The 12,493-nt window shown below is 32.9% G+C and overlaps 1 pseudogene; it reads left to right on the plus strand.

Moving 5' to 3' along the window:
- The first annotated feature begins 7,077 nt into the window (after positions 1-7,077).
- On the plus strand, positions 7,078-8,761 carry LOC117284321 (annotated as a pseudogene).
- Positions 8,762-12,493: the final 3,732 nt, after the last annotated feature.

Raw genomic sequence — 12,493 nt, forward strand, 5'->3', positions numbered from 1 at the left:
AAGTGAAGTAAATAGCAGCAGAATGCCTTTTATGTAATGGGGGTCTGGAGTGAGACAAGGACAGATACAAGGCTCTCTGTGTAGTCTCCATTCAATGCTAATGTCAGTCCGGAACCTTACTTTAACCGGGTGTTTTTTCATTTCTGTTTTTAACATGCAAATACACTGCTGTGCTCAAGCTCTGCTATGAACGGATAGATGAAGGCATTCACAGAGGCAGCAAACATTTTCTGAATATTTTAGAAAGTGATTTCCATACAGATTCTGAAAGGTCAATCAATATTGTGAAATGTAGAAAATAAAAAAAATAAAAAATGAAAATCTCCCATAAGTGATCTATGTTATGCAAGGTTTATTTGTGGATATTCTTTTCTATTTTCCACAAGGATTTCACAACAAGCACTTCACATAATCTTTATTTGTAAGGAAAGGTTTAAGTCTACATTAAAAGGTAAGAGAATATAAAGACAGAAATGTTACTATAGAAAACAATTATAAAAAATAACAACTTAATATACAGGAATTTCAGAGAAAAACATTTATTATTTTTTGTTTGTTTGTTTTTTTGAGACAGGGTCTCACTATGCAGTTGAGACTGACTTGGAACTAACTATGTAGCCCAGGCTTGTCTCGAACTCAAAGCGATCCTCCTGCCTCAGCCTCCCAAGTACTGGGATTACAGGCAGTGCCACCATGACAGACAGAGAAAAACATTTAAATTATTATTGTACTAAAAAACAAAAATTTAGTCTTCAAAAAATACTTTTAGAAGTTATTAATACGTTAATTCAAACGCTGTTCAATAATACATGTTTGTAATAATGAATGCAAGGAACCAAATAAAAGTAAGATACCAATCAGCATATTCAATAAACTAAATTATTGATTGATTAAAAGAAATTTTGATATTTAGAAAATCCTCACATGGAAACTAAATTGTTTTAACATATTTAAGAAAATATGAGTGTGCCATTATTAAGTATATTTGTAGCATTTATTGTAGTTAGTGGTACAGTTATACTGAGTTTACAAGAACCTTTGACATCTTATGGACCGACATCTATTTCATAAATTTGGGCAAAAAGTGGGGATTTTGCTGCAATTCATGAAGACAATAGAATGACTTGAAACCAACGTGCAGTTTTCTCATGTTCCCTTCCCCATCTCGGTCTTTGTCCTCCAGAGAAGCTTCCATTTCTCCGAGGTTCATGCTATTAAAACATTGAAGTTTTAAGCTTAAATTCAAAATATCCCTCAGATAAAGAAATAAATGGTTTGAAAATTAATTTAACAGCGTCAGCTATCATTGGAGGCAGTGTTTTTAACACATGAACTCTGATGGTCCAGCACCAGCTCACGCAAACTGTGGGCGAGCTTTACAAGGAGGCTTTGGTTTCCCTTTCTCCCTTCAGAACCTGGACGTCAGCATCACCCAGGTTTGGACTCTTAGAAAAGGAAATATAGTGGTCCCATGTTGAAAAATAAAATTTTGTCTCTTCTACAATATATGGATAGAGACTTGTATGTGTTTTTTGCTTCATTTCTTTGAACTATATCCCTATTGTCTGGAGACACTCAAATATTTTTGAAGGAATGAACGGATGTACACAAGCTCGGCACCCATTGGGTAGGGACTGAAATGTGTACAAGAAAGATATAGTCCCTGCTTCTGTGGAAATTATAGCTCAGAATATGTTAATACAATGTGAAAATAAATTTAAGAAAACTGAGAGACAAACTGTGAATGAGATAATATCCCTGCCCTCGCAGAGCCAGTAGCACAGCATGTTATTTCTGATGAAATATGTTTCTAAAATAAAATATGTCTCCATCAACCATCACAGCATTAGTTGAAAAAAAGGCCTTTCTATGTAAAAAACTATGTTTCCAGTGTCCTCTGAAATTCAAAGCAGGAAACAATCAATAGACTGAGAGTAAATGATTCAGAAACAGTAGAATGACTTGATTCAGTCTAAAAAATTAGACAAATTGGGGGTTTCATTATACATATGCATATACACAATTATAATTCATTTTATTTTTAGAAGTAGAAATATATTTGCATATATAACTTGAGCACGTGAGTCAGACTCCCCTAATTGTTACTGAACACTTGAGAATGTCAACTAAATGGGGGGAAAGATTTAATTTGTCTCTCACCTGCAGTTTTCAGTTCATGAGTCTTCACTGATTTGGGACCTGTGGTGAGCCCATAAGTAATGGTTGAAGGATGTGGCAGAGGAGGTTCTGCACCTCTATCAGAAGTTTTCGTTGATGAAATCTAGTCTTAATGTCTCCTTAGGGACATACCCGCTGGACCCAACTTCCTTCCACTATGACCCACCTACTAGAGTTTTCACTTCCTCCCACTGGTGGTATGGGATGACAACTGAATCTTTAGCACAGGTCTTTTGGGAGACATCTCAGATCCAAAGCTCAGTGCTTTTTCTTTTTAATTAGGCTAATTCATTTACTATGGGGACAGAAAATAAATCTAAGCTTATTTTCTTTTTTAAAATTATAAGCATGTGCAAGTGTGTATGTAAAATCATTGTATATTTTCTCAGTCTTTTACTTTTTTTCTTTTCTAATGTTAGAGATGGATATTTTAAAATTATTGGGTTGAATAATATTATTGTCTAAATATTTGTAATTAATAATATTAAAGACAAAAAATAACTGATTTTTAAAAAGCGAAACATGAACTTAACATGAGAATATATTTTCAAAGCAATAAAATTAAATCATAAAATTATATTTAACATCAATATAAATGTCATATTTATTTTCTGAAAGCCACGTGTGTAATTCATCGTGATCTTTTCATAGTCAAAATTGATCATCTAAACAATTACTTTTCTGATTTAAATATTGTCCTTCAAAAATATTTTACAGACTGTCATATACTGAACATTGTAGTTTGAACAACTAAAATATAGACATTTCCACTAGAAACATTTTTACAGTGACAATAAAACCTCTCTAATAGAGCACATTAATATAATATGAAAACAGTGAAAGTTTCTCAAAGGAAGGACCATTGGATGTGAATTCATATTTTAACCAACTGCTTTCCTGGTAAGAAATTCCTGGATAAAAATATGTGTTCCACATTAATTTCTGAGTTTTTGTGTTGGACTGTTATCCAAATACTGTGTAATAAATAATAGGTTTGACTATCTGAACCTCATATGCATCTCATATGGGTAGAAAATGAAGTAGCAAACTAAAACTATTTTATTTTATTGAGTTAAGCATCTAATAATATCTGATAACCTGTATCTTCCACTATTTTTACCAGTTTAAATAACCTGGAAAATGTCATGCTGTAAATATATTTAGGATCTGAAGAATTTCACTTTTCATTTAAACCATATCTCTCAAAAAATATGCAGAGCACTCACTACATATTTTAATGGTTTTTACAGTCTTCTAAAAACTTTGGGACAGAAATTCCAATTTTAAAAAATATTTGCATTGTGGTTTCTATCAATGGAATTTTTGAAAAGTGGAATTTCCTTTGCTCACATAAGTTAAAAAAGCAGACTATCTCAAGTATTAGCTTTCAAGTTTTCAGTAAAATATACAGATAAACAATTTATAGAAACAACAAGCTTAACTTTCAATGGGGATATAGCTTTCCTGGCATTTTGGGTTTGCACAGCTACATAGTAACTTGATAGCTTTCCTTTTGGGAAATTGGTTTTGTAGCAATTTATTTCTGGTTGTTTTCTCTCAATAAGGTTATTGGGCTTCACACTGACTGCAATGTAAAATGTCTAAATCCTAACTGCATGGAGTATTGGTTTACAGTGTCAGGATTCTGAAAGAAAAATAATGGATATTATACTACTAGAGATATAAAAAAAAGTTGATGTATCTCCAATACTCCCCCAGCTTAGCTTATAATATTCAATAATTCAGCAGGTATTTATTAAGAATGTATTAAGAAGCAGAACATTTTTCCTCCCCCTCATTTGTGTGAGGAAAGATAATAAAACCCATAAAAGTGTACCCTGCCCATTTTACAACACCGGAAGCTTCTTGAAATATGTGTGTGTTAAGTAATGTATTTCATTTGTAGCCAACTGTATCATAGATTCCCTATTCAACCATAATGAATATTTCATTTGTAATATTCATCTAGAATATAAGATTATTTGATTGTGATTATTTTAGAGCTCACATGGATCTATTCTATTAACTAAATTAGAAATTTCCCCTAAAATATGTATTCTTTTTTAATAGCAAAGCACTTCCTTTCTTATAAAATTTTCATTTAAGTTACAATAATAATATGCAACAGTTATACATGTTGTGAATGTTTTTAACGTAAGTTTTCTAAACATGATCTCATTTTTTTTCTAATGCCAAACCTCTGATTTGGCACTATTGCAGTTTCCAATTGTACAAATGTACACAAAGGGTGGAGGGATTTGAAAAAATGCATCCATACCACATAGAATAAATCAGAATTTTGTGATTTAAACCACAACAGTATAGTGCCAGAGAGCATTTCTTGAGGCACTGAGCCAATGTATAGCATCAGTTACTGGAGAATTGGTTTTAATACTGAACTTTAAGAAGGAGCTTATCCAGACATTCTTTTTTAGAGCTACATGTAGCCATCTATTACTTTTCCACAATGCTGACCTTCAGTGCTATATTACAACTACAGCCTGACTGATCTGGTTGTTACACTCTTCTTTAGAGAGTATGAAATTTGTGCCACTAAATATGTGCCGTATTGCCTCGCCTACAATGTAGCCAAGTAAGGAATGAAGTAACTCTCTGATTTGACAAAATATGTACACTGCCACCCAGGGAAGTCATGATTCTTCCTAAGCTTTCTATATTAAATATAGCTTTATAGACACAGATATTATGAAAATCCATTTGATAGAAATATTATACATCAGGCATCATGCTAGATTATATAACATGGAATTAATTATATATGTTCTTTTGTAGAACAAAGATTCTCAAAAATTGGATTAAACGGTATACTCTAAGGATTTGATGTTCATGGTTTATTTTTTTCTATCTTTTCTATTGTTCATGGTAGTGATTTTTATAAAATAAAAATATTGCAATGGCTTTAATAATGTAATTTTTATTCAATGCAATCTATACTTTGCAATAAATACACATTTGAAAATGTTGCCTTGATCTATCACTAGGGGACATCTACTCTATTTTTTTTCTTTTTATTGAGTTTATTGGTACATTTTAGGTATACAGTAGTTACATTAATTATTGAGATCTTGTACCTTTACATGACAGGTCTTTGTTCTCATTTTTTCCCCTTGTCCCTGCCCTCCCTTCACCCCCTCCTCCCCTCCCACTTTTACAAGCACTTTGTTTCCATTTTTCATTTTCTCATATTTTTCCCTTATTCCCATTCCCCTACCCTTCCCACTTTCCCTACACCTTTAGCCCTTTTCATAGTAAAAGAGAACTTGAGAATGAGTTTTAAATATGCATCTTACATAGTTTGTGTATCTACTCTTATAAGATGCTGATCACTGCTGTGTTATCCTTGCAATTCTGTATTTATCAGTATTTGCTGTCATATCAGTGTCTCCTAGCACTGCAGGAAACAGCTGGTCTTTTCCTGTTTGTCTTATTAGTTGGTTGATTTTTCTATATTTTTTCTTTACTTTGTTTTAAGAAACATGCAGAAGAATGCCAAGACGAAGTTGATAATTTTACTACTCAAAAACTTGAAAAATGTTTACTACATTAATATATAGTGTTTAATGAGACAGATACCAAATGTGTAGAATTCATGGCCAAAATTGTTTCAAAATTTCTATTCTTAGTGGGCCATCCCATAATCATTAGAGGTGAAAAAAAAAATAACTCATAGCGATGGCTTGTGAAAGTTGCTTCTCTCTTTATAAGCCAGAATTTCTATCAATTCATGCACATATTACAGATGGGAGCTTTATTACTAATCCCCCAACAAATGTTGCCTTACTCAAATATGGAAACTTGTAGTAGAAGAACTCCCTCTTGCAGAGTGTAGTACATCTTGAATTTTTGTTTCAGGAAAAAGCATGCAAGAAAAAAATTTGTTTCATCACCAACAGCTTGGAATGCAAGATCACCACTCCACTTATCCAACTCATATTATTTTTGCTCTCACCTCAAAATTTCTGACACAGAATAAGTAAAATGACCTCTGAGGAGACTTACATTTTATTATTTCCTCCCTACCTAGTCTTCATCCGTATCATAAACATGTAACTACCAGTATTACTGCAGAACTTTAATAAATATTGAGGGACATGATGGATGAAATAAAGATGACCTCTTTCAGGAAGTTTGGTCTTGTGGAAAAGATATACAACAGTTTTACTTCTTTGTGCAGTACACATAAAATTTATTTCCAAGTGAACATATTTTATTGGCATAATCGACCTCTTTCGAAAGGTCAGAAGACAGGGCCCCTGGAAAAAAAAGTCCATGCTATGCCAGAAGGAAGAGGAGACACCGAGTGAAATGCAGTTAGCACTTTTCTTGGGGAAGCACGGTGGTGTTCAATGCAGAGTCCAGTGAAAGTTGAGACTGAAGAAGATAAAAATAAAAAAAATATATAGATTTCATTTATTTTATGAATTCAAATGTTTAACTCAAGAGTGATGGGGAATTTATTATGAGATTTTAGGCCCTGACCCAAAACTGAGTTTTAAAAAAATTAATTTGGTACAGATTGGAAGTGGTAATAATTATGTGGACAGAATAGTTAGGTAACTGAATATAATCCAATCCTATGTTAATAAAAAGGGATCTGAAGAAGTGATCGAGCCTACAAATTCTAAATTTCTCTGCGTAGATACCAGGGACTCAATAGAATTTGTTTATTTAGCAATTGATCAACATCTATTATGTTATTGTCCTTGTTAGAAAAATGTGCCATCGTGTCTAATGACGAACTAATAATTTGCTGACTTTATAGTGACTAAATGCAGCAAAATGCAATGATTTCTTTAAAAAATGAACTGGCAGACACAATGACTCAGACTGAAGGTAGAAGAAACGCCTAAGGAGGCTAAGTTCAATCAACTCACCAGCATGGGATGCACAAGCCAGTAAGTGTCACTTTGGACAGTTCTTTGTGACATAAGGATTACCCAGGCTACGCTAGTTATGGAGTTTCTTTCTTGCTTTTTAATATTGAAAGAGAAAAAGGATATTATGTGTGATTCCCAGGTAAACCTATAACATTATTGATATATGGGATGCTACACATCTTCCAACACGAGAGATTATTTTCATTTCATAGAAGTTGACATAAATTAACATTTTCTGATAGCTCTGCATATTTATCCATTATAACTCTTTCTTGATTTCACTAAAACTTGTGAAAATCCAGCGTGAGTTGGAGAAAGTATTTCACTAACTCTGTGTAATCCATTTCATATATGTAAATATATTGTTTCTTTTTTCTCTGTCTTCCTTTAAGCTTTCTTTACCTTTATGTGCTTACTTGTGTTTTTCTTTAAGAATAATATGTTTGAGCTTCTGCACACATCATGAATCTGTTCTTCGTGGTCGTTCATTAGGTTGGGTAAATTCCTGCTTTTGATCACTTAATATATTCTGTGGGCCTTGTTCTCTCTTTAGTTGAGAATTAAACATGTTATACTTTCAAGACTGTATCGTGGCTCTTGGATTATCTTTTCCTGTCCTCCCACTATTTCTCCTTATTTATTTCTTAGTAGGGTTGTCAGACTCACACATCATTGAATAGTTTGGGCCTAGTTTCTTGGAAACATCTGCTACTTTAACATTTTTTCAGATATACTATGATAACTACTTTTTTTTCTGAGTCATTTCTTTGAGTATTATTTTCCATTGCTTTGCACTGATTGCTTTTTAACATTTCAGATCTGTCTTTTCTATAAACCATAGAATTGGGAAACTTAGCAAGAGCTTCAGGAAACTCAGATGGGGTCGTGAGTCACGTGATGGCGGCTGACCGAGGAAGCCATGTTTGAAACTGCTGCTGAAGGGCTGTGAGAGACAATCCGACCAGGTGCGGAGGTCTGAAGAGCGGCGACCTAAAGCGGTTCCTGTATAAGAAGTTACCAAGTGTTGAAGGACCCCGTGCTATCGTTGTATCAGATAGAGATGGAGTGAGTTACCTGTTATGAAAGTGGCCGATGACAGTGCCCCAGAGCATGCTATGAGACCTGGCTTCTTGTCTCCATTTGCCCTGGCTACAGACCAAGGGAGCAAACTGGGACTTTCAGAAAATAAAAACATCATCTGCTCCTACAACACCTTGCAGGACTCATTGTCAGCCTAGAAAAGGAACTTGCTCCATTATTTGAAGAACTGATAAAAGTTGTGGACGTTTCTCAATCTATCCGTAATTTCGATGTGTATCTTGTTCTCATTATAGCAACAGAATATCAACCCAGCAATCTTTAGACCACAGTAGTCCTTTTATCCAGTTAATCGAGAAAAGGACCCTCTTTTCCACCTCCTACTAAAGAAAAGAGCCTATAGATGGATGGTTTCATTTTCTTGCATGAGCTCTTTTCTTATTTAGTGAGATCTGGGGTAACCATGGAAGTGGTCAGTCCAGCCTCCAGGTTAGGATGACAGTCTACCGGTGGATCGCGGAATACCGTGGCGCGCGACCCATTTGAGTCACCGGACCTGCCTTGTACAGTGCTCCCAGGCCTTTGCATGATGAGGAATAATGAGGACGTATTTTTCTTCAGATTATGCTTTATTTCTTTGGATTGAATGGGAGGAAGATGAAATGGCTTAGTAAAATTAATAAAATCAGTGCAATCACTAACTCTTCATTTTACATATTATTTTGCAGTATGGGTGAATTACTAATTAATTTAGTTCTCAGAGGATGCTGCTCTTTAATAAAAGGAAAATTATACTTTGTGGTTTTTCTTCCTATTCTGCTGTCTATAACCAATCAGTGTTTGGATGTTTATGTGTTCTTTATAAAATTTAAATATGATTTATTGATTTATTGCTGAATTTTGTTTCCAATATAAGGACATATGTAAACATGATAGTACAGTCATTTTTTTCATACATGACTATGAATAAAATAATTTTAAAAAACACAGAACTGGAATTTAGTGATTAATCCATTTGCAGTGTTTTTAGAAATTCCAAATATAGTGATTTAGGGAACTAAAAAGTAGATTCAGGGCTCAAAAGTTGAAAAGCTGAATAAACTTCACATACTTAATTAATAAGACAAGACATAAATAACCCCAAACAAACAAGTATTTTTTGAAAATATTAACAGTATCTTTAAGATAGAGATCCTGAAAATAAAACATTACTTTATTATGAATGAATGTTTCTCTTACTGCATGACTAAAACTGTATTCTGTATCCTGCTAGAGAATGAACTCAAGTAAAGAAGTTACCACAAAAATTGAGATATACAACCTTAAAAAATATATATCATTGATAGCCTATGTTCTTTTTCCTGATTAATGCTATTATGAGCTAGATAGTCTAATTTTATTGGACATGAACCCACTCCACTCCTAGAATAACCATGAATCATAGGAAGTGACAAACAGGTAAGCAAAAAACATATGTAATATAATTTGAGAAAGGAATAAATAGCTAGATATAGAATAAATTATTTTAGTTTCTAAAAACAGTAAACATATATTATGAAGGAGTTACATTTGTACATAGAAAGTTTTGAAAGGATTTTCAAGGGCTCACTGAAGCAACACATATACTAAAATTGAAAGTATTTTTTAAAAATTGATGAATCAAGACCTATTTAGTAATTCTGTAACCTACTTTGTACATTATATATGTTTTTCTGAGGCTATCTTTCCTTATAAGAGTAAGAAGAATGTATATTAACATTCAAAACAAAAAGAAGTGTTAATCTGGGCCACCAGCTTTGCAAAATTCAGAACTAGTGTAGCAGGCAAAGCACTGAATGTATACTACAACCACAGCAATCTGGAGAAATCTAGGATATCTGCCTCCTTTTCAAGAGTTACTGAGGATTTTACTTTACAACATATTTGCTTTTTTATTAAAAGCAATTTTTCTCTAACTTGAAAATCCATCTTCTATTTCTGCCCCCACCCTCCATTTTCTAAGAAACTCATGAGATGAAACAACGCATGGAAAGTAATGGGCCATAACCCATGTGTGCTGTGAAAGAGAACAAATCAGAAGGAATATTGCTTGAGGTCAGCGTCTGATGTGTTCATTATTCCTAGATCTGTGAGGTAAGCTGACAGGCAGAATTGTTTGCCTCATGAATTACCGAGTGAACCTTTCTAAGATGGACAAGTGAAAGAGTATTTGCAACACAAACCTTAATATTATAACATCTGCCATGTTCCACCTATGTATTATTTAGGGAAGATAGTAGTTGTAACAGTATATAACTTTAGGGTGTTTATACACTATTTTATGGCACTATTAATTTACTTAATAGTGTTAAAGAAATTATTGAATGGAAGCAAGAAAAATTCATACATATAGTGCACAAAGTTTTCATCTGACTCTATAATTTGATTTTTAATTTAATGTTTGTTAATCAAATTTATCAGTTGCTATGCAATTACTTTGTTTAAAATATATCAGCTAGTTTAATATTTTGTAGAAATAAAATGACTCCAATGCAAAAATAGACAATACAGTAAACAGATTTTTGTGACAGTGATGATTTCATTAAATGCTACTTTTGTGTAAACTTAAAAATAAATTCATGTATTTTTCCACCTTGAATATTTCTCTGTCATAAATATTTTCTTCTTGGAGAAAGTTTGAAAGGTTAGCTTCACTTTGAAATGAATGAATAATAATTTGGTAATCACTAAACAAATCCTGGTGCATCTGTCAGATACTTTAAGAAAATGAGAATTTTACACATGGGGCGAGTTAGGTGAGGAGAATTAGGATCTATTTATGCAACGTCCTAGCTGACTCTCTTTCCTTGATCTTCAATGAAATGTCTGCATCGACTGCCTAGAATTTAGTCCATAGAATATTGGTTAAAATGTAAATTTCTGTCCTATCGAGCTCTAATCCTTTCTTCAGATGCACCAATGAATACTGATATAGTTGCCCTGGATTTTGGTTTATACATCTATACATTGCTGTCCACATTCCGCTGTTCATTAACCTTCTTCCTATAATTCCTTTCTTCTGAATTCTCATCTAGTGATGAGTGATCGTGTCCCTAAATGACCCAAGTAGAAGTGCTTTCACTTTTCACTTTTCCAGTGGATTTGAACAACAAATAACAACAGCAATATATTGCAGATTATGTCTGGTTTTGCCTCATTTTAACTTACTTGAGGTTGTCAGGCTATGTTTTACTTGTCTGTGGCTTATCCTGGCAGTCACTTTTCAACCTAAAACTGCAGTCTTGCTACTTGGAATTTCTCTTTATTTCAGGCATTTGTTTTCTTGGTGACTTCAATTTTCCCATTTCCAATCAAATCTGAGATTTATACGAAGATTGGTCCATGTTCTATCTCTATGAATTCTTGAATCAAAATCCTATTCATTACTGAGAATTTTAAATTTGAAATATATAAAATGTCCAATTAACAACAGGAAAATATATCTAGAATTTGTAAAATTCTACTTAGATTAGCAAATGCTTTGTCTGATTAATAGAAAAAATAGAGATTTGCTGTACATTGTTCAACCCAGGAAATGAATAAGATTTTTATTCCAAATAAAAAATTTAAATAAATAACTTTTCAATCAATAAATGTCATTAATTTAATGTATTGGTACTGTCTTTTCATATGGTTGCTTGGTTGTATTTTTTAACATAAAGTATCATTTTGAAACTCTTTTTCAGAAAAATAATAAAGAGTAGTATTGGGACACACAGATTTGGCATCATGTGTCATATTATGACTTATTAGCCACACACCAATTTATGGTTTGCGATTATTTTCCATCCTATAGCAGTTCTCCAATTTGTTATTTCCTTTAGCTGCAAAGAAGCCCTTTAGCTGAATGTTACTTAGATCTCTCTTTTTTAAATTTTTATTTATTTATTTATTTATTTTGCTTTTGTTGCCTGTGTTTTTGAGGCCATATCCAAAAGCATTCCCAGACTAATGTCATGGGGCTTTTCCCCAACATTTTGCTCCAGTAGTTTACAGTTTTAGGTCATATGATTTAGTCTTCAGCCATTTTGAATTTTTTTTGTAAGTAGTATGAAACAAAGATCCAATTTCATTTTTTTTTTTTGCATATGGGTATCCATTTTTTCCAAGACCATTTATGGAAGAGAATGTTCTTTTCAGAATGTCTTGGCACCTTTGTCAAATATTAATTAAGCATAAATGTTTGGACTTATTTCTGGGCTCTTTACGTTTTTCCATTCACCTATGTGTCTTTTTATGGCATTCAAGTAATTTTAAAAATTATTTTAATATTTTACAGCTATACATTTTATTTAGTTTTATCAAAAGCATAAAATATGGAAATCACATGACTTGCAAAG

The sequence above is a fragment of the Fukomys damarensis genome, unplaced genomic scaffold (genome assembly GCF_012274545.1).
Source record: "Fukomys damarensis isolate Sample0158 unplaced genomic scaffold, DMR_v1.0_HiC HiC_scaffold_5, whole genome shotgun sequence".
Classification (NCBI taxonomy): domain Eukaryota; kingdom Metazoa; phylum Chordata; class Mammalia; order Rodentia; family Bathyergidae; genus Fukomys; species Fukomys damarensis.